Genomic DNA, 20,166 nt, shown 5'->3' on the forward strand with positions numbered 1-20,166 from the left:
AAGGTTAAGCTAAATGTTTCAGTCGGGTATAAACTGAAAACTCCTTATCTGCCAAAGCAGGGCACAACAAAACTTGGAAGCAACATCAAAACAGCTTGCAAAGCAACTAAGCCAAACGTGATCAGCAGGGCATGAAATACAGAAAAAGCCAGCCAACGTAAAATTGCCTGTGAAGCCTGAAAGCTACACGTTTTGAAGCAGGGCACAGTATAACTGAAACTGGAAACAAACTTAAAATTGCCCGCGAAGCAACCACGTTACTCGTTTAGATGCAGGGCATAACATGCATGAAAAGCCTACTTAAAATTGCCCGCAAAGCTTGTTATCAGCAGAGCAAAACAGGAACTGTAAGTCGAACAGGTCAGAATGTGACCTTGAAGAGTTCATCTTAAAATTGCCCGCAAGGCAACCAAGCCACATGTAAGCAGCAGGGCAAAATACAAAACCTGAGCTGAGAATTTCCCGCTAAGCTAAAAACTAAACGTTTTGAAACAGGGTATAACACGAACTGAAAGTAAATTGAAAACTGTAATGGAGATACAATATGCAAGAACATGTGCTGGAAACGACAAAAGAAAACGCTGAACAAACCTCTAACGTAACCTGTTCCCCTGCGGCGTTTTGACCGGGATTGGGATTTGGATTTGGATTAGCAGGCTCTTCTTGGTTCTGTGGAGGTGGAGGCAGCGGCGGTTGCGTGCCCTTGTAGAACAAATGCTATGTAAAGTTTATCATATAACTATGTTGAGCTATATGAAGGCTATTTACTGCTCCTTACTTGCTATGCAATAACTATGTAACTTGCTACATTATATAGTTCAGTCTGTGTAAAGTATATGCCATTACTATTGCAATACTATTTAAAGGTCACATAGCTCTCAAATAGCTATATAAACACTATTGGAAATCTTCACATAGTTTTTAAATAGCTATATATTGACTATGTTATCTGAAGTCCAAGTATACTTTTCACTTACATAGTAAATGCATACTATGCTTTTGTTATGTGATTGTAAAGCATAGTTTTCACATAGCACATCAAATGAAGAAAAGGTTACATTGCTTTTACATACTGCTATCTATCTCCTATGGCTTCCTATGCATTTGCTATGTATTGGGATGAAATAGTTTTTACATATTGCACCCACATAAACAACCAGGAGTGTAAAATTTCCACATACGTTACATACTGCTATCTATTTTCTATGTTGAAGCAAAGGCTTGCTATGTATTTACTATGTCTTGGGGTAAAATAGTTTTTACATAGCACTTACTAAAAAAAAAAACCTTACATAGACTTTATATACTGCTATCTATTGCCTATGTTTTGGACCTATACTGCACCAACTAAAACAAACCAGAAGCAAAAATTAACATAGACTCTACATATTTGTTTCTATTTCCTATGTAAAAGCAAAGGCCTGCTTTACAGTATTGTGAAAAAGTAATGAGAGCGAAATGCGCGAATTTCGTTCTTTGTCCCTGCGAACTTTCGACGAAATTTCGCTCGAAAATTCGAGCGTCGTTTCGCGATGTTTCTAGCGTAATTTCGCTAAAACAAAGAGAGAAAATTCGCCGCATTTTCGAGACCAGCACGAAAATTCGCTCTAAAAACAAAGGGAGAGAATTCGCCGCTTTTTCGAGACCAGCGCGAAAAACCAAAAGCGTAATTTCGCTTGTTGTACGCGAAATTTTGTAGTGTGGTTTGTAAAGATCGATCACATATCGATCAGCTATTCAGTTTTGTAAACAACTGCAGTCACTTTGACAGCACTTTGATGATCAGTACATGTATTTTGGAAATAATGAAGGGGTAGTTTCTAAAGAAACTGTGGTGCTGCGTCGGTGGGAAAGTAGTATACAAAAATTTGGTTTATCAACGGAGTTGATAATGTAAATTGACCACCGTACAGAGATTCTAAAAGCTGACGTTTCGAGCGTTAGCCCTTCGTCAGAGCGAATCGAGGGATTATGGGTTACGTGTAGTTTTTATAGTAGAGTAGGAGCTACGCTATTGGTGGTAACATGGCAACGTGAAAAGTAGGAATATATTAGTGAAATGAAAAGCGTTCGTTAATACCGTGAGGATTAAGGGTGCCGATTTGAAAGATGAATTTTTGTTCCAGATTCTTGTGGCTTTCCGTCGTACCTAGATGTTGGGAAAGGCCGCAGATAGCCATGTGTTTTTTGGAGTGGTTAGGCAGATTAGAATGGCGAGCGACTGGCTTAGATGCATCCTTGTCATTCTTCTCAACAGTCGCTCGCCATTTTAATCTGCCTAACCACTCCAAAAAACACATGGCTATCTGCGGCCTTTCCCTACATCTAGGTACGACGGAAAGCCGCAAGAATCTGGAACAAAAATTCATCTTTCAAATCGGCACCCTTAATCTTCACGGTATTAACGAACGCTTTTCATTTAACTAATATATTCCTACTTTTCACGTTGCCATGTTACCACCAATAGCGTAGCTCCTACTCTACTATAAAAACTACACGTAACCCATAATCCCTCGATTCGCTCTGACGAAGGGCTAACGCTCGAAACGTCAGCTTTTAGAATCTCTGTACGGTGGTCAATTTACATTATCAACTCCGTTGATAAACCATATTTTGGAAATAGTTCAGTAGTTGTGTCCGTTTGAATTCTCTCTCCTTTGTGATGTGTTTTTATTCATCTTTCTCGGCAGAGAAGACTCGACAAAACATATGCAATTTCAATCCTTTGGTTGTGAGGACAAACTGTTGTCAACAATGCAAAGCCTGTAAATATAGAAGAGCCGGCGAGTGTTATCTTGTAGCGTCACAGCGGCAAAAATGGTTCCCGGGTCTACATTTGTATTACACCAGAAGTGTTTATTGACATGATGTCTTATACATATGAAGAGCGTACTTACCAATTTTCAGGATAACTTTAAAACCTTTTGGCAGGCGCCGGGCAAGTGTCACCGCAGTGAAAAAAACATCAATGATTCCATTTCCATTCGATGAGAAACTTTGAATTCAGCGGTAAAAGACTTTTACATACATGTAGCAGCTTCTTTGTTATTATTTTTTTGACCAGGGAAGAGCACTGTACGATGCCTTTCGACTTTCATTCTACACATGTGCGAGTTGTCAAGTTTTTGTCACTACAGCAACAGGCCAGTCTGAGTGTATTAAAACGAGCTGTGATCTGGTATGACTTGGGACTCCAAATTTCGCTCGGAATATCGGAACAATTATCAGTGAATGCGAATTTTCGCTCGAAATTTCGGAACGAATTGTCGCTCAAAGCGAATTTTCGCTCGAAATTTCGGAACGAATTGTCGCTCAAAGCGAATTTTCGCTCGAAAATTCGCGTCAACTACAACAATAGGCAATGCGAAAATTCGGCGAATTTTCTGCGAACTTTCGCGCTGGACAAAAATTCGCCATTTTTCGTCGAAAAGCCCCGAAATTCGCGCATTTCGTCGAATTACGTTCTCATTACTTTTTCACAATACTGTATATATGCCTTCAGGTAAAATAGTCTTTACATAGCACTCACTAAAAGAAAAAAAAACAGGAACTTCAACCTTCAATACATGTATAACAAGCTAAAGGTGTGGTCTTATTCAAACCCTTGTGAGATAACTTTAAGAATTCCTAGGAATTCCTAAGAATTTCCTAAGAATTCCTAGGAAAAAATTCCTAGGAATTCCTAGGAATCCAAGGTGTGAATTTTCACGGTAATTCGGACTGGGAATTCCTAGGAATTCCTAGGAATTCCAAGTTTACATAGAGCTGACTCGGAATTCCTAGGAATTCCTAAGAATTCCAACTCAAAGATACCCACCTTGAAATTTTCCCAAAATTTGCAGGAATTTCTGAGAATAACTTGGAATTTGTAGGATTTTTTAAGAATAGCTTGGAATTTTTTGGAAAATCTGAGAAAAACTGGGAATTTCTCATGATTTGTAGGCCAGACAAATTTTGCTGAAATGCACAGCTTTAAAATAACAAATAAAGTAATACTGATGTCACATCAAACAGGTTTCAAATCAATAGTTTAATTACACTGGCTTTCATGAATGTTAAAATAAGAATAATTATCTTGTTTGTTTGTTTTTTTTTTTTACATCAAGTATCAAAAGTAAAACTGAAAACAGATATGAAGGTCAAACAAAACAAAACGAATACTATATTTCCTTGTTTAAAGAAAACTTTTTTAGATAATATATTTTTTTTTGGTTAATAATTTTCCATAAACCAAAAAATAAGAACATTTACATGTAGAACTGAAAAAAAAAAAAAAAAAAAGGAAAAACAATACTGAAGTCCAATGGGACTTAGCTCTGCTTTTTCAAAAATTGTCCCCGGAGCTTTCGCTGTTGCCCTCGAATAAAATTGTCCACCACTGCCCTCGTACACTCGTATCTCTTTTCCATAGTACCTAAAAATGAATAAATAAAGGTTGCAAATTAATAAGCACTTTGTTCAATGTTTTTAATTACACTTAAAGTGCTGATAATTATTGCTTGGTGGTATAATGACCTCCTTTCAGGAGTTTTTCAACCAGAAAGTATTTTTCTTTCACCTCTTTTGTTATCAAAATGAACTATCAGAATCATTCTGATAGTTCATTGGAACAATGGTACAACTTAAATTATTACTTTCAAACCAATCAGTTTCTCAAGACTCTACTTCCTATATATTCAGTGCAAAAGGGTTTTTTCCTTGGATTCACCTCACTCAAGCACAGAATTATTTTACTTCTCAGATTTCCAGAACACTTACACAACATAACTTTAACCTCCAACAAACCCTAACTTACAGTAGATCAAGTCCAGCTTCTCCCTGTCCAGAGCAATACCCTCACCACCAGATGCTGTTACTCTTCCCTTGAGAGATGATAGTCTTACTTCATCAACAGTAAACATCTTGTAAAGTAAGACTTTCAATCCCTCGAGTGGCTTAGTTGTATTCTTTATCATGGCAAGATAAGTCAACTGTAAGAAAAAAAAATCCACATTAGCGAGTTAGGCCTTTTGTCTGCTTGTTTATTTGTACACTGGTTCAATACAAATAAGAAATTTAGTCATTTCTCATTAAGTACCTCAGGATCTCCTGTACTGGTTGCTCTATCAGCTGGAGCACTTGAATAGTTTGGGTTGGCCTTAAGAAATAAAGAGCTCATTATTAATTTGTAAAATTGTTCTGAGAGAATATAAACCATTACTAGTATTGATACAGTCCTATAAGAGTTTGAAATAAGTAACATACTTAAACTGCCTGAATCGAGCTGCCTGAACCGAGGATCGAGGAAAGACAATCGAGAAAGGAGTCGAGAATCGAGTGAAAGGAATCGAGAATTTAATGAGCTGGTCGCTTGACTGCTTCCTTGATAGACTACTAGCGCAGACGCAACTGGGAATACGAATAACAGAAAAGACTGCCAAAGTTTCTTGGAAGCACTACACTAAGACAGTGTTTTAGGCCTAAATACTACACTAAGACCATGTATTAGTAGGGGGTTAGGGTTGTTCCAGTATTGGTAAAGCAATGACCTGTGTTTTAGACCCGCCAGCCTGAATCAATCAAATTAGCCAGCTGTAATATTAGACTTAACTCAAGTAAAAAGGCCCAAAAGGAAACTCAAATTGCTTCCAACTACACTGGTCAGGCCAGTTGTTTATTCCTACTTTATGCAGTTGTCATGAGTGGCATTAGCAACTTTATTACCCCTTTCTTGAAGGAATAATTAATCATATTTTTATCCTTACCTTCAAATCCCTCACAATTCTTTTGAGATGTTTCACTTCTGAACGAAGCCCCTCAACTTCTCCCTTCAATTCTTCAAACTGTTGAGTAAAATGAGTAGTGAATGAGGTCCATTCACTATTCACTTCACTTGATGGTAATGGTCCCTGATCATGCCTCATGCCAAAGTCCTGTAGTTCTAGATCATCCTCCAGCAGTGAACTGTAGCTGGAGGAATGGTCATGGTGTGAAAGAGATGAATTTGTGTAATGGGTTTGTGGCTGGGGTGGAATGTGAAAAGGTGATGTGGTAAAAGTGTTTTGCATAGGTGATGTACGTTGTGTATTTAATGGTGTGATGGGACGGCGATTGGCAGTGGGTGTTACTGTGGATGGATTATAAGTGGGTGGTATGGATTGTGGTGGTGTAATGATATGAGGGTTGGAAGTAGGAGTGTTTGGAATGAGAGATGGCTTGTGTATAGATGAGGGTGGTTGTGATGGTGTGAAAGTGTGAGGGATGGAAGTGATTGTGTGTGTGGCATGAGGTGTGTCATGTGACAAAGATTGTGTTGATACAGTAGCTGATGGTGATGGTGACTGTTTATGGGGGTTGTTTGGGATAGTGTTGGGTGTGACAGGAAGTGCTTGTGGCTTTGACTGTACTGATGTGTCAGTAGTTTCATCAGGAATTACAACTGTACTTGTAGGTGTTCTGCGCTGTTGCAAAATGCCATTTATCCTCTCTTGCTGTACAGATTGTTGCAACTTTGAAAAGAAAATAGTGAATTTTCTTTAATGAAAAGTAGTTCATATAAACCATCACATATTATATGCAAAATATATTCTGGTGTTAAAAGTTCACTACTTGGATACATGATGCATGTAAAACATATGCTGGTATAAAAAGTTCACCCAAAAATAGATGGGGATGCACAGTTGAGACAGAGATGAGGGGCTTGGGTCACAGCTGGAGCTTCATCCAAAAGCTGGCTGGGGACAGACAGCTGTGGTCAGTTTCTTTGTTGCTGCCCTGTGTGCCAGTGCAAGATAGGCAGTGATTGAGTGAGTGAATGACAAGTTCACAATTTGGAAAATGAGGGAAATTGACTGCACATTTCAAATTAAGCATAAACACCACTAAAATTAGGCACTGAAAGGTAATGAGTCTTAATCAACAGCACTAAATGCCCACCCAATTACCTTTTTTCTTTCCAGCTCATTTTCTTTATCTTCGTTGTCACCTACAAAATAAAATTTGAAAAATAAAACAGTCAAAGGTGGCTAAAAAAATGGGTACTACAGTGTTGAAAATTAGTACTCACTAACTCACCAATGCAAATGTGAAAAGAGTACTGATCAGTTGATCACTGTGACTGTGGATTGCAACATGAAATTGATTGATGATTAAGGGTTACCTTTCGCTTTCTTGTCATTTGTCTTTCTTTTTTTCTTAGGGGGTTGCTGATCAGCTGAAAAATAAATCCCATTAATTACATATCAATCATACACCTTTGTAGTCTTTTGCAATAATAACTATTGCAATAATAACTATTTGTTGAGTAGAAAACACGAGCCTGCGGCTCATGTTTTCTACACTTCTTGAGTGTTCACAAATGTCTGGAGTGTTTTGTCACAGTGTAATACACGGCTTTGACTCCTTTATTTGCTTTATGATATAGAGGTTAATGAAAAACAATAAAACACTCTGATAAAACATGGACTTTTAACCAATCAGAGCATGAGGAGGGTCCTATCTATATTTTTAAAAGTAAAAACAACAGCATGAAAAATAATAATGGGTAAAAAACTTACCGTTATCACCCTTCCCTTGATTTCTGGATGTCTCTGCCTCCTCTCTGTCCTCGCTATTATCTACATTAGGTCAATTTGAGACAAGCCAAGCGGTTAGCCATTAATACAATTAAGGAACACAAAAATAAAAGAACTTGTAATACAGTTAATGCCCAGGGTAGCCAATCAAACATGCAGCAGTCAAACCCAACTGAACAACATTTTATTGTTCAAGTGGTTTTAGGTTTTATTTCATTCGATTGAATGAGTATACTGAAATTAATATGAGATTTGTTTAAATACACTTTGATTGAATCAAAATAGTATTTTTGTGAAACTGGTTTACATTCTTATGCTTTTCTTTAATTTACCTTGCTCCAATACATTTTCCCTCACTTTCTGGGATGGGTTCCGTTTTCTTTTACTGCTTTTATTACCTGGGAAAATAATAAAATTGCTTCTGATTATAAATGTAGTTGTATGTTGCATTATTTTATTTTTACAAGTGAGTCTATAAACATCAAAAACTTTACCGTTGACATCACCGTGAGCGTCAGCAACTTTCTTTACCAAACTTGCCTCAAACTCCAGAGCCTTTGCCTTTGTTCCTAACAATAAAGAATAAAAAGACTTAAACCTTTTTCCTGACCCTTTTCAAAGAATGATAATGCAGCATGGAGAGTTAAGCAACTTTAAGTGGATAAAATTTCTCAATTAGCTTTGAAACTCCCGCAATGTAGCCCTGTTTTACACCGGCCAGTTAATTTGAAGAAAGGCCGCTTAGATTTTTTGGAACGTGGACTTTGGTCTGTGAGCCGATTTAAACGACCATCTAAAGCTCACACTCGGTTAAACTTAAAATCATCTCGGTTTGAAAGTTCTATTAGTTTAAGAAAATTCGACCGGGAGTATAAAGAGAAGATTTAAGAAGGTAATCGAAACAAAATTGTTTTCACTTAATAACGGAGAAAGGCTAAACGGACTTGTGCTGCGTACAAAGGATTGATTTCTCACCGTAATCCGGGCCGCAATGGCGGCTGCCGCATTTACGTGCATGTGATGCTTTCAATGTTTTGAATTTCAGTGACTGGACAAGTGCAGCTTAAAGCCTCAACCATTAAAGAGTTTAAGATATATGTACTACTTAGCACTTACCGCATACTTTCAAAAGTTCCGCCTTGTAAATGGCAATCCTTCCTTTACTAATACCCACCGATACATCTACCGTACTGCCTTCTTTAAGTTCGACGTTCTCGCCAACAACTTTTTTTTCATTAACGACACTTGCGCTATTTTCGTTCACCCATTGCACAACAATGAAAACCATCTTAAGTTAATTGCAGATTGAAGAAAGCAAGTTTATGCTTAAGTTAACAATCGAGTATTCCACGCTCTTCCACGCACAAGGGACCAACCGAGAAGATTGGAAAAAGGCGCCAAAGTCACGTGAAATCATGCTTCGTGACTGTGATTGGTTTCACATGAGAGAATCCGCTGGATTAACCGATTGCAGTATCAATAAATCAATAACGCGTGGCGTCCTGGACGATCCATGTGAGATGGTCTCGAGGATGGATCCAAGTTGTGTTGGTAATTGTGCGGGAAACCTACTCTATACAGAGATAAATCACGAAAATGGAACATCTTTTACATGCTCGATTTGTTGCCGATCGTTGTCGAGGAAACAAAGGATCGAAAGTCACTTAAGTTGTGTCCACGGCAAAAGTAAGAAATTGATCCATACTTTCGAACAGTTCTTGCATTCAAGGGGTTTTAAAGTTATTTTCATTAAGTCTTTATTTGATCTCTTTGTTCTCTAATAGTGGAATATAGCAAACGAAAGTATAAGAAATACCTTGATGATCTCAGTGTTCCAGTACCAAAGTCGACCAAATATGACCTCACGAAAAATTCAAACTTGTCTTCACCGTCCAACTCATCTTCTTCGTTGACCCTTCAGTCTTACTTTTTTGCTCAACAAGAAATCGAAAGGGAACAAGATCATTCGACTTCATGTGAATATGAAGGCACATTGCAGGAAATAGAGAATGCATATGCGGAGTCCCAAACCAGCTTGGAGGAAATCCAGAGCACGAGCACTGTAAATGAAAACGAAGCCGAAACACTACCTTCTTGTGAAACATTTACATGTTGTTCAGGAGACACTGACAGCGAGTGTGGGGAAATTTCGTCCGACAGTGACTCTGATTCAGTAGCTTCTGGGTTTTTCTCAGAGTCTGGGTACTCAGATACCGATTGCCAAGATTCAGTCGATTTGCCTGATGATGAAGCACCGAATGACAACCTCCCACAAAAATCATTTTCAGCCCAAGAAGAAGCACGCATGTCTATTCTTTCATTAATTGCAAGACACTGCATCACGACAGAGGCTGCAAAAGATATCATTGATTTGTTGAAATTGCTCTGCCCAGCAAACGAGCTATTGCAATCTTTAACTTACTCAAATGTGCAGAAAGTGTGTGGAAATTGTACTGTTTTCACCTATGACATTTGTGAAAATTGTCTCCGTCTGTTTCCAACAAACATGGAGGATCAAGTGGTCTGTTCAACGCCAGGCTGCAATGGGTATGTACATATCAGCACTTTGTGGGCATGCATAATTTAGTCTTTAACTGTACCCAAATTCACAATTAGCCAATCAGAAGCCTATTGTTGACTGCACTGGTATCCTATGATATCAAGTCACTGACCTGATACTGCACAATAGCAAGGATTTTGGGCTGAATTTGGGTATGGTAAATAACTAATTGTACCTTATTGTTACGCTTAGGTAGCTTATCAGAATTGTTTTGTCTAGCTATAGAGTAGTTTTGGCTCCACTGCATCTCCAAAATATGAACCATGGCTCCACAAAACTCACCTGATGTGCCACTGAAACATACCAAAAAGGTACAATTATATACCGTAGTTATTCGGTTATAAGGCACACGGTTTTTTCAAGAAAAATCTGTCTTTGGGTGGCAAGTTAGTGCTAAAATTGGGGTGCGTCTTATAGCCAAGTATTTTCGCGCAACAAAATCTTAAGATCACAATTTGAGAAGAACTTGCAGTTTAAACAACACAAGAAAAGGACACTAGTTGTCAATTAAAAAAACCACTTCAAGAGAAAAGCAAACAAACGGAAATTTGCATACATGCTTAAAAGCATGTGCTCAGTAACGTGATACTGATGACAACAACACAATCGTTCGAAACTTGTTTCGAATTCTGAGAATCATGTTTGTTGCTCGCATGAAAAGTTTCTTCTCTGAACACACAGTGTGGAGATAAAACATACCGTCTTCGTTCATCCAGCCTTTCTTGTGCACTGAAATTTGCATCCTTGGTAGTGTGTTGATATCCAGTCGAACGCCTTTGAATATGACTTTCGGTGGGAGTTTTTCGCCGTTCGCTTTCGCTTGAAGTCTGAAGTCTGAACTCTGACTATTTATTAAGTCGGAAGGTTCAAATAAAAGTGTATGCGTTGTATGTTTATCATTTCTGGTGTCAACTTTTAGCTTTTGTTTTTACATATATCATTAAATGCGTGACTTTTTCACTTTGTTTACGTTAACAAAAAGAGTTCGCATGCCAATTGTGTAAGGATAATTGCTCTCAAATTCATCACATTCTTTTGATAACTCTCAATTTTATGGTGCGTCTTATAACCGAGTATTTTCGCGTAATTTTCAGTTAGAGAACTTAGATTGATTAAATTGCTAAGTTTGGGGTGCGCCTTATAACCGAGTGCGCCTTATAACCGAATAGCTACGGTACATAAATTTGATATCACTGGCTTGTCATTGCATGATTTCATGGATTTTGAGCTGAATTTTGGTACACTTTGCTTATCTGAGAAACTTAATTTTTTTCTTGCAGTCTGAGGTATAAGGGAAGTATCCACCAGCAAGGGAAGAAGCTGCACAAAAATAGTTTTGTAACTGTTGACATCTTCAGTCAACTGAAGTGTTTGTTAGAACGTAAGTAGAACCTTGGCAGTCTTAATTCTGATTTGTTTTACAATAATTAACATGCAATATCTGAGTGAATGAGGCATTTATTTTTATGGCATTGCCCTCGTAAGATCAAAATGATTGTTGAAATAATTTATTTCGCAGTGGGGGGGGGGGGGGGACTAATTTGATTTAGTCAGTAAACTACCAAATAATTAAAAAAAACCCAAGCAATTATAAAATTAATACGATTCATAACTTGCAAATTGAATACTTTGAATAAATTATGTGTCAAAGTAGACTAGATAGATAGATATATCACAAATTTAAAAAAAAAAAAATTGGAATACGTATGATTCACAACTTAGTAAATAAGCAATTATTAATTTTTTCTTTAAGGAGAAGGGATATGGCAAATTATTCAGGCGAGAAGTGAGCAACGTGGAAAAGAAATAATCACAGACATTATTGATGGGAAATATTATACAAGATTGTGTGGACCTGGACAGTTCCTGAGTGATATATCCAACATAAGTTTCATCTTCAACACAGATGGTGCCCCTTTATATTCCTCCTCAAGCGTATCCCTTTGGCCTGTGTTTTTAGCTATCAATGAACTTCCATCTCCAGACAGGTAGAAAAAAATTCTTGAAATCTATCATTTCCTGAAAACATAAATATTTAATCTACCTTATATCCTAAGTTACCTAAAACTATATTTGAGTGGAGCCTCATCAAAAGACAATTCTTTTTTATTGTATGAACCAAGAAGAAATGTTTCTTTTTACTTATTTAACTTTTTTACATCGTAGGTTTTCAAAGACAAATATGATGCTATGGGGTATTTGGCAGGGAAAGGGAAAACCACCATTCAATGCATTCTTTGAGCCATTTGCCACTCAAATGAACAAACTGTACAAGGAAGGTGGGTGTTTGAGACATGCCTTCAAACAGTATTTAAAGCATCCTATGGCAACCTAAGTGTTTATTCAAGTGCTCTTATTGTTATAGTTTAATCTACATGGTATTGTTGTAATTTAAACTGGACTCATTAGCTACCTAAGCCAGGAGCCTAACAAGCTCCAGGTCATCGAGTGTGAATAAAATATGTTAATGTTATGTAAATAATTGTATCTCAATTTTGCAGGTACTGCTCAATAGTGATAAAAGTCTATTACAGTACATTAATTCACGTATTCACCTAGGGTACATTTTTCACTTTCCATTTTAGGAGTAACCATTGAGTTGCCACAAGAACCTTCAACAGTAAATGTCAAAGCTGCTGTACTGCTTGGCTCAACTGATTTACAAGGGAAGGCATACCTTTTATATATGACTCAACATAATGGTGAGGGTGGTTGTCTGACATGTGAGGAAAGTGGATTTGTAGCTGCCCAAGGAAAGGGGCATACCCGATGTTACCCATACAGGCCTGCAACTGAGAGGGCTCCCAACAGGACTATGACAACATTTCTGGAAAATGGTATTAAAGCAAATCAGAGCCAAAAAAAGGTGACTACTGTAACTTTAGTTTGGAATCTTGTATGGATAGAGCATATTATGTTTTAGCCATTCATGAAAATTTACTTAAACCATTATTTTTACCCCCCAAAAAATTATTTATCTCATTCAACCTTTGGTACCAAAGAAAAACAAGAGTACCATGGGACATGATCTTATTTGCATACTAGCAAGCTGTTTCTGTTTATAAGTCTGTTTTTTCTCATTATGACTAGCATATTTTACAAGTATTCTAGCATGCACTTTACTCTTGTTTTGCATATAATTGTGAACATTAGATGTACATATTATGAGTACTTATAAAAAATAAATGTGATGTTAAGTTTAAATTTACGTAAAATTTAAATGTTGTTTATGGCAGCTATTCACCTAGCTTTGAGTACAATTTGTTACATGTAGGTTGCAGGATTGTTTGATGTCTCCTGCTTGGCCCTAATGCCCTGGTTTGACATTGTTCTTGGGATGGTTCCTGACTACATGCATGGATGTTTGTTGGGTGTAACAAAGACTCTTCTGTACAAATGGTTCTCTTCAACCAACCATAAGAAGGAATTTTTTATTGGTGGCCAGGTATGATTTGATTAGGGAATAAAAAGAATTATTTGTTGGATATTTATACTAGAAATTCAATGCTTTTGCTTTTAAATGTTGCTTTTTTTTTTTCAATATCCCACAATTGATTTCAGTTTACAGTCAAATTTTAGTCAGAGCAAATGTCAAGACTTTATTTTAAGATACAAATTTTTTGCTCTTGTTTTGCATATAATTGTGAATGTTGGATGTACATGTACATATTGTGAGTACTTTTAAAAAATGGCCGTTTTTATGCTAGAGACGTTAAAGTCGTCTCAAGACAACTTTAACGTCTAGTATAAAAACGAGAAATAAGACAGACGCATTTAACGTCTGACGACTTTCATGTCTTGTTTTAAGTGTGTCGTTGAGACGCACTTAACAGACGACTTTAAATGCTTTGAGTACAATTTGGTACATGTAAGTTGCAGGATTGTTTGATGTCACCTGCCTTTGAAGGTTTTTTTTTTTTTTTTTAATATCCTACAAGTGATTTCCATTCACAGTCAATATTTTGTCAAGGGAAATGTCAAGACTTTTATTAAGATACATAATCTTTTATGCACTTGTAGATAAAAAAGATTAACAAACGCATACTTCAAATGCGACCCCCAGATGTATTAGCCCGACTTCCAAGAGACCTGGAGAAACATTTCAAGAACTTTAAAGGTACGGCTGCAATTACAATTGTAGAAGTCATAAAGCCACAGTATTAACTTTTATACCCTGCAATAGGAAATACAGCCAATTGTAATACAGAAAGCCGTTGTATATTCGACGGTTTTTAACACCCAACCTTCCCATTGTGATTAGCGTACTGTGTGTTGCATTGATTGTTTTGCCACATTTTTTTTCTATGGCATGGTATAAACTAGTTCAAAATGCAATTCTATCTTGTGGACCTATACCATGGAATATCCCACTTGCCACTTGTATTTTCTTGGTATACACACTCACTTTGTGTATACATAACTGAGAAAATTCAACTGACTCATGGTATTTCCATGGTGTACCACTTGAAAACGTTGCATTATTAACTGGTATTTATGCGGTGCCTTTCACAGAAAATGTATGACTTGTCTTTTGTTTTTCTAGCCTCCGAGTTGCAGTCGTGGCTTCTTTATTATGCTTTGCCATGTTTGGTTGATTATCTGCCAGATAAATACCTCCAACATTTTGCCCGCTTCTCAGAAGCAATTTATATACTTCTTGGTAGTGAAATCACTCCAAGCCAGTTGAAGCGAGCAAGAGATCTACTAGACAGATTCTACAAGGACTTTCAGGCTCTCTATGGTATGAAGTGCATTTCACTTCCATCTTCCTTATAATGATAGGCTTCATGTACACGTATATCTCAGCTAACAAATGCTAAAGTGCATAGCATGTGCCCATAATTCCTATGAAATTTCATGATTTAAATCAGAGGTAATTGAGATTATGTCCAAGGCCACTACATGTACTTCCCTGTACAAGTGAACATCGTTACATGTCCCTGATATTGTTCAGTAAGGTTTTAAGTTAACTTTATCTGACTAATCTTGTGGTTGTCATAAATAATGCTCACAATGAACTATATAGTTTACTTGTGCGATGACCAGGTGCCACAACTCAAATTCACAGTTGTACTTCTTTTTAACTTTGTTGATTAAAAAGATTTCTTTTCCATCGGCCTCATGAGTCTTGTCATAGCTGTAGTAAAGGTTGCAAAGAACTATTTGGTCATTTGAAGAACTTGTAAATGTCATAGTGTGTATTTTTGTGTGTACACTGTTCATAGTCAATAAATATGATTTCCTTAAGATGAGATGCACGCAGTCGCTCAAGATGAAAGCTAAATCAAAGGGACAAATGTCAGACCGGTTTCTGAAGGCATGTGAAAAATCTAAAACAACTGCAAAACATGTTGCTCTGTTCCTTAGAAGTCCTTAATTAATATAAATGTAATCATCATTTGTAGGAAATGGAAGTTGTGGTCTCAACGTGCACAACGCAGGTGCCCACCTGGTTGACTATGTTGAAGGCTGGGTCCACCTTTGGCTTCGAAGATATGAATGGGACACTCATGGATTTTTGCCACGGCACTGGGAATGTTTGTAGACAGGTAAAAAATGCCATTCATATTCTTTAGTTAAACAATAGCCAGTATGTGCCATATAAATACAACTTACATTTCAAATATTCACTTTGCTTATAAACCAAATAGTCAATTATGTTATGTGCTTGCCTTACTTAACAGTACTGTGATGGTATAAGCAATTTAAAATTCACTTTGGCATGGACTCACCTGCTTACCTCAAGGTTGTACATTTACTTTTTGCGTGCCTGAAAATACTTCTTTTTTCTCCTTTAATTATGACCTTGTCAAATTAAGCTTAATAGGTCCATCTTTTGACATTTTTTGTTTTAATAATAAAAATTTTTACCACAGAGTTACATACAATGAAAAATTACACAGTAAAGGAGAGACTTTTTTTTCTAAATTATTGACTGACACTATGTTGTTTATAATCTCAGCTGATTTGGATGTTGCATGCCCAGAGCCGTCTTATGAGTGATGTTGAGCTAATCACAGCTGAAGCAACCAAGGAGTTTATAACAAGAATGCTGATCACGAAAAGAGGGTATATCAACCATGATTGGGTTTTAATTGTATTGCTCTCTAGTTTTTAACAAGCAATTAGAAATAATGATATGATATTTTACTTGCAGAAGCATTTAATAATGGTCTCTATGCTGAATTAAAGTCTCTACATAAGCCATTGTAACTTAGCAGTTTGGTTCTTAACTTCCATTTCTGCAACAATGAAGGGACTTGAGTATTGTTTGTCTCCCCAGCTGGATGGGAAGCTAGTCCATCACAGGCTACTTCCAAACTTATGACAGGTTTCCATGACAATTTGAAAGTATAGAAATATGCTAATTGGTGAAAAGAGGCAATGTGAAATCATGTCTTGTCAAATAACTCATTTGAGAGGGGCTCAGAATGCTAAACAGTTAGGCCTCTGAAATATATTCCTGGTGACTGCTTCACAGCAAGGTAGATAATGGCTTAATCTACATCTGAACTCTTCATGGCTATTATGACATGATTAATTTATTAATTAACTTGTTTACAGGTTGAAGAACCTTAAAGATGCTAAGGATTGTCAGGTTGCTGGAGGAGCAAAAAAGCTGGCAGGGCTTCCAGTACATTTGGTGAATGAAGTCCTTTGCAAGTGTGGACCTGACAACTTCAAAGTCTTGAGAATTGTGAGGAATGGGCAGGTTTTTTTCAGTCGGGAATACACTCGGATGATCAAGAGAAATGCCTCTGTGGTCTTGCTGTCAAGTGGGATAGTGGGAGACATAAATTTCTTTATTTGGAACAAGGTGTCAGGAAGAATACTTGTGGTATATAAAGTAATAGAGCCCAGCCTGGACAACCCATTCTTCTTTGATGATGCTGGTTGTCACATTCTACGAATGAAGTCTCAAAGGTACTCCATTAACCTAAATACTTATTTATCAGAGTCACGCAAGTACAATAAATAAGTTTACTTCTGTTAACAATAAACAAATATTTCAGTTGAAGACCTAACTCTAAAAAAAGTCTCTAAAACTATACGAGCTTGCACATAATAATTATATAAACTGTGAAACAAATTTTTACCAACCAACATTCAGAAAGAGGATAAATTTAGTATATTCAAGTGTTTGTTGAAAACTCAATATTTTGGGCTTTCTTTTACTCCATCATGAATTATTTTAAATTGTAATTTCAACTTTTTATTCAAATAGGATTTTGAATATTATTGTTGAAATGTTGTATTTTTATGTTTTATTTTCATTCTTATGTAATATGCTTTTGATCATTGCTTTATGAAATTAGTGCACTATTCACTGTATTAAAAAATCTTTTGTGTATTTATATTGTATTTATTATTCATGATCAAGGGTTGTCTAATGTCATGTATAATAATTTTATGATCTTCTAGCAATGAAACTGAACTTCAACTGGCAGAAGTTGCTGAAATTAAAGAAAAGGTGTTCTATTTGGAAGGGAACTCTGACCAACCATGCCTCGTACGCCTGCCAAATTTCAATGGAGTGTGTGGCTAAAGCAATTGGAGACATTGCAAGCATAAAAAACATTAGGATGGAGTACAATGTATTCTAAATAGTAAAATCCCAACACAACAAAGGGTGTATTTACACTTGAAAAATTGAAGTTTCACTTAGGTGTTGAAGTTGTTAAAATAAACACAATTTAATTTTGTTATAGCTTATACTACATGTATACCCCACAACTTTTGGTGTCAAAATATTGCACTAACAGTTAATGCCTAAATGTGTTATCAACCTTGCCATACTCTTCTTCTTCTTTGAATCTTTAAAAAATGTACAAAAAATCAAGTGTTCACGGTCGAAGTGTCCTCACTATAACATCATAGTTCTTGAATTACATTGGTTATACTTTTAGTTCTTTTGGTATTGGTTTGTTCGTGGGATTGCTGGGCTATGTTTGGGGTAATATACTTAGTAAATTTACATTAAGACTTTAGAAGTGTACTAGGCCGTTCTATTAAGTTTCTCAGGCAATTTCTCTCTGTCAGTAACAAAATTCTGATTCCCATAGATTCCCAAGAATTCCAAGTCCTGTCTTCAAGCTCATAAGCCTTCAGATTGAGCATTCTCAGAAATTCTCAGAAATTCCCAACAATTCCTAGAAATTCCCAGTTATTCTAAGTAGCATTTTTATAATTCCCAGATATTCCAAATAATTCCAAGGTTGTGCATTTGCTCTAATTTGCATGTCTTGGAAATCTTTGGAATTCTTAGGAATTCCTAGGAATTCCTAGGAATTCCAAGTTCACTGGGAATTTAGTTCGCAAGGGAAGCATGCCGATGTGAATTTGATATCTTTCGAGTTAATTCACTGTTCGTAATACATGTCTTTTAAAGGCTCCAAACTTTGAACATAAAATCACTCTGTACACGGAGAAATGAAAAAGGAAGCTTTTATTCCAATGTATTCAATAGATTGTGAGAAATGCTAATCAACGGATTACCTTCTTTGATGCTCTCTGAGTCTCATAATGGGCCTTATTCCAAAAGGAACATGATGCATTACTGTTGAAAATTACACACTCCAAGTCAGCACTTAATCCTTTCAATCAATAAACTCCAGTATCTTCGAATCTTGCTAATTTAAAATGAATCCGTAGAAAGATTGTCATCCTCTGCCGTCTTGGATAACATGTGAGAGACCGGACTGGAAACTAGTGAGTTAGTTTTTCGTCAGCAGTCAGCGGTAACCAGTCCAGCTCTCACAGGTTTGGGTGACAATTTCCCACGGGCATAGAAGGAGGCTGAGTTTTTGGTGTTCAATTAAGAAGTGAGCCGTAGTTTGGGAAAATGAAGAGAGACTTCTGGTTAAATGATCGAGCTTCCTGTCGGGACGTTTCCGGTCGACTTTTTGACCTTAGTTATGTCACAGCTGTGGTAGGTGCTTTGATGTATGGGAATATATATTGTATTGATTCCAAGTGACGGGGAATGAATGGGGCCACAATTCAAAACCCAAAAAAATGCTCCGATTATGGGGAATGTTTTGCCTCTCAATAACAGTGTTGTCCACAAGTCACATGTACAGTAGATGGATGTAACTAGTTCTATTCACGATTCACTCTCACTTAGTTTCATCGCAATCGCAATGTCTCTAAAACCTAAAAAGCATTTTTCTTTGTTCTCTTTTAATGTAGCTGTTAATTCCAAATCACGAATCTATGCCATAACGTGGTATTTGCCGAAAAGAAATAACAGTAATAACAGTGGTTTGTAGATTCTATTTTGATATTGAAGTTATTAGGATCATTGTATTTGTCATGCATTCTCTTGTAATAAAAAAAATCCGATGCGACCAGCCCCCATCACTTGAATCGGAACTTGAAATCTGGAGTGCCCCCCATGAGAGTTGCATTGATGTAGTTTTACGTTGTGTGCAGTGAAACTACAACACCAGCTATAAATATTTCCGATTCAGCCCGAGGCTGCAGTATTGTGATTTTGAGTTTTGACCTTGAATGGCGATTTATTACAAATATGTATTAAAAGCCGGTGTTACTGCAGACATGAAAGTATACACTAAGTAACAATTCTCCCCTGTTTTGTGTATGTTTGTTTCCACAATAATCTCAATACTTATTGATATTAATACGTTTTCTCATTAGTCGCTCGTTCATGGTATTGCGAATGATTTTGTTACATACATATTAGGGCTTGTAAAGAGGGATCAAACACATCTTAAAAATAAACCAAACAAACAAGAAAAGAACCATAGGTAATTTGGAAAATAGATCACAGTAAGAACATTTGATTCGTTTTTCGCACATTGTTGCAAGCGGTTTGCTTAGACTAATTTGAACTGGGTTGTGCAAAAGTTGAAGGCTACAGACTGAAAGCTATGATGAAGTGAAATAAAAAGTTTGACAGAGTGTGGTGGCAAAGCCCACTCCCAGACAGCTAGCATGGAAGAATTGTCCACAGCGTTTACAGCCCAACCAGTCCTCATTGTCATCCTGTTTACAGATCTTACAAACTGCAATGTTGCAACCTCTAAAAATAGG

General features: G+C 36.8%; 2 pseudogenes; one reads left to right on the forward strand and one right to left on the reverse strand.

The window, feature by feature from the left end:
* Positions 1-8,841, reverse strand: part of LOC137977292 (uncharacterized) — an 18,977-nt pseudogene extending 10,136 nt beyond the window's left edge.
* A 127-nt stretch (positions 8,842-8,968) lies between these two features.
* On the forward strand, positions 8,969-17,659 carry LOC137977293 (uncharacterized; annotated as a pseudogene).
* The last annotated feature ends 2,507 nt before the right edge of the window (positions 17,660-20,166 follow it).

Source organism: Montipora foliosa, chromosome 11, assembly GCF_036669935.1.
Source record: "Montipora foliosa isolate CH-2021 chromosome 11, ASM3666993v2, whole genome shotgun sequence".
NCBI lineage: Eukaryota > Metazoa > Cnidaria > Anthozoa > Scleractinia > Acroporidae > Montipora > Montipora foliosa.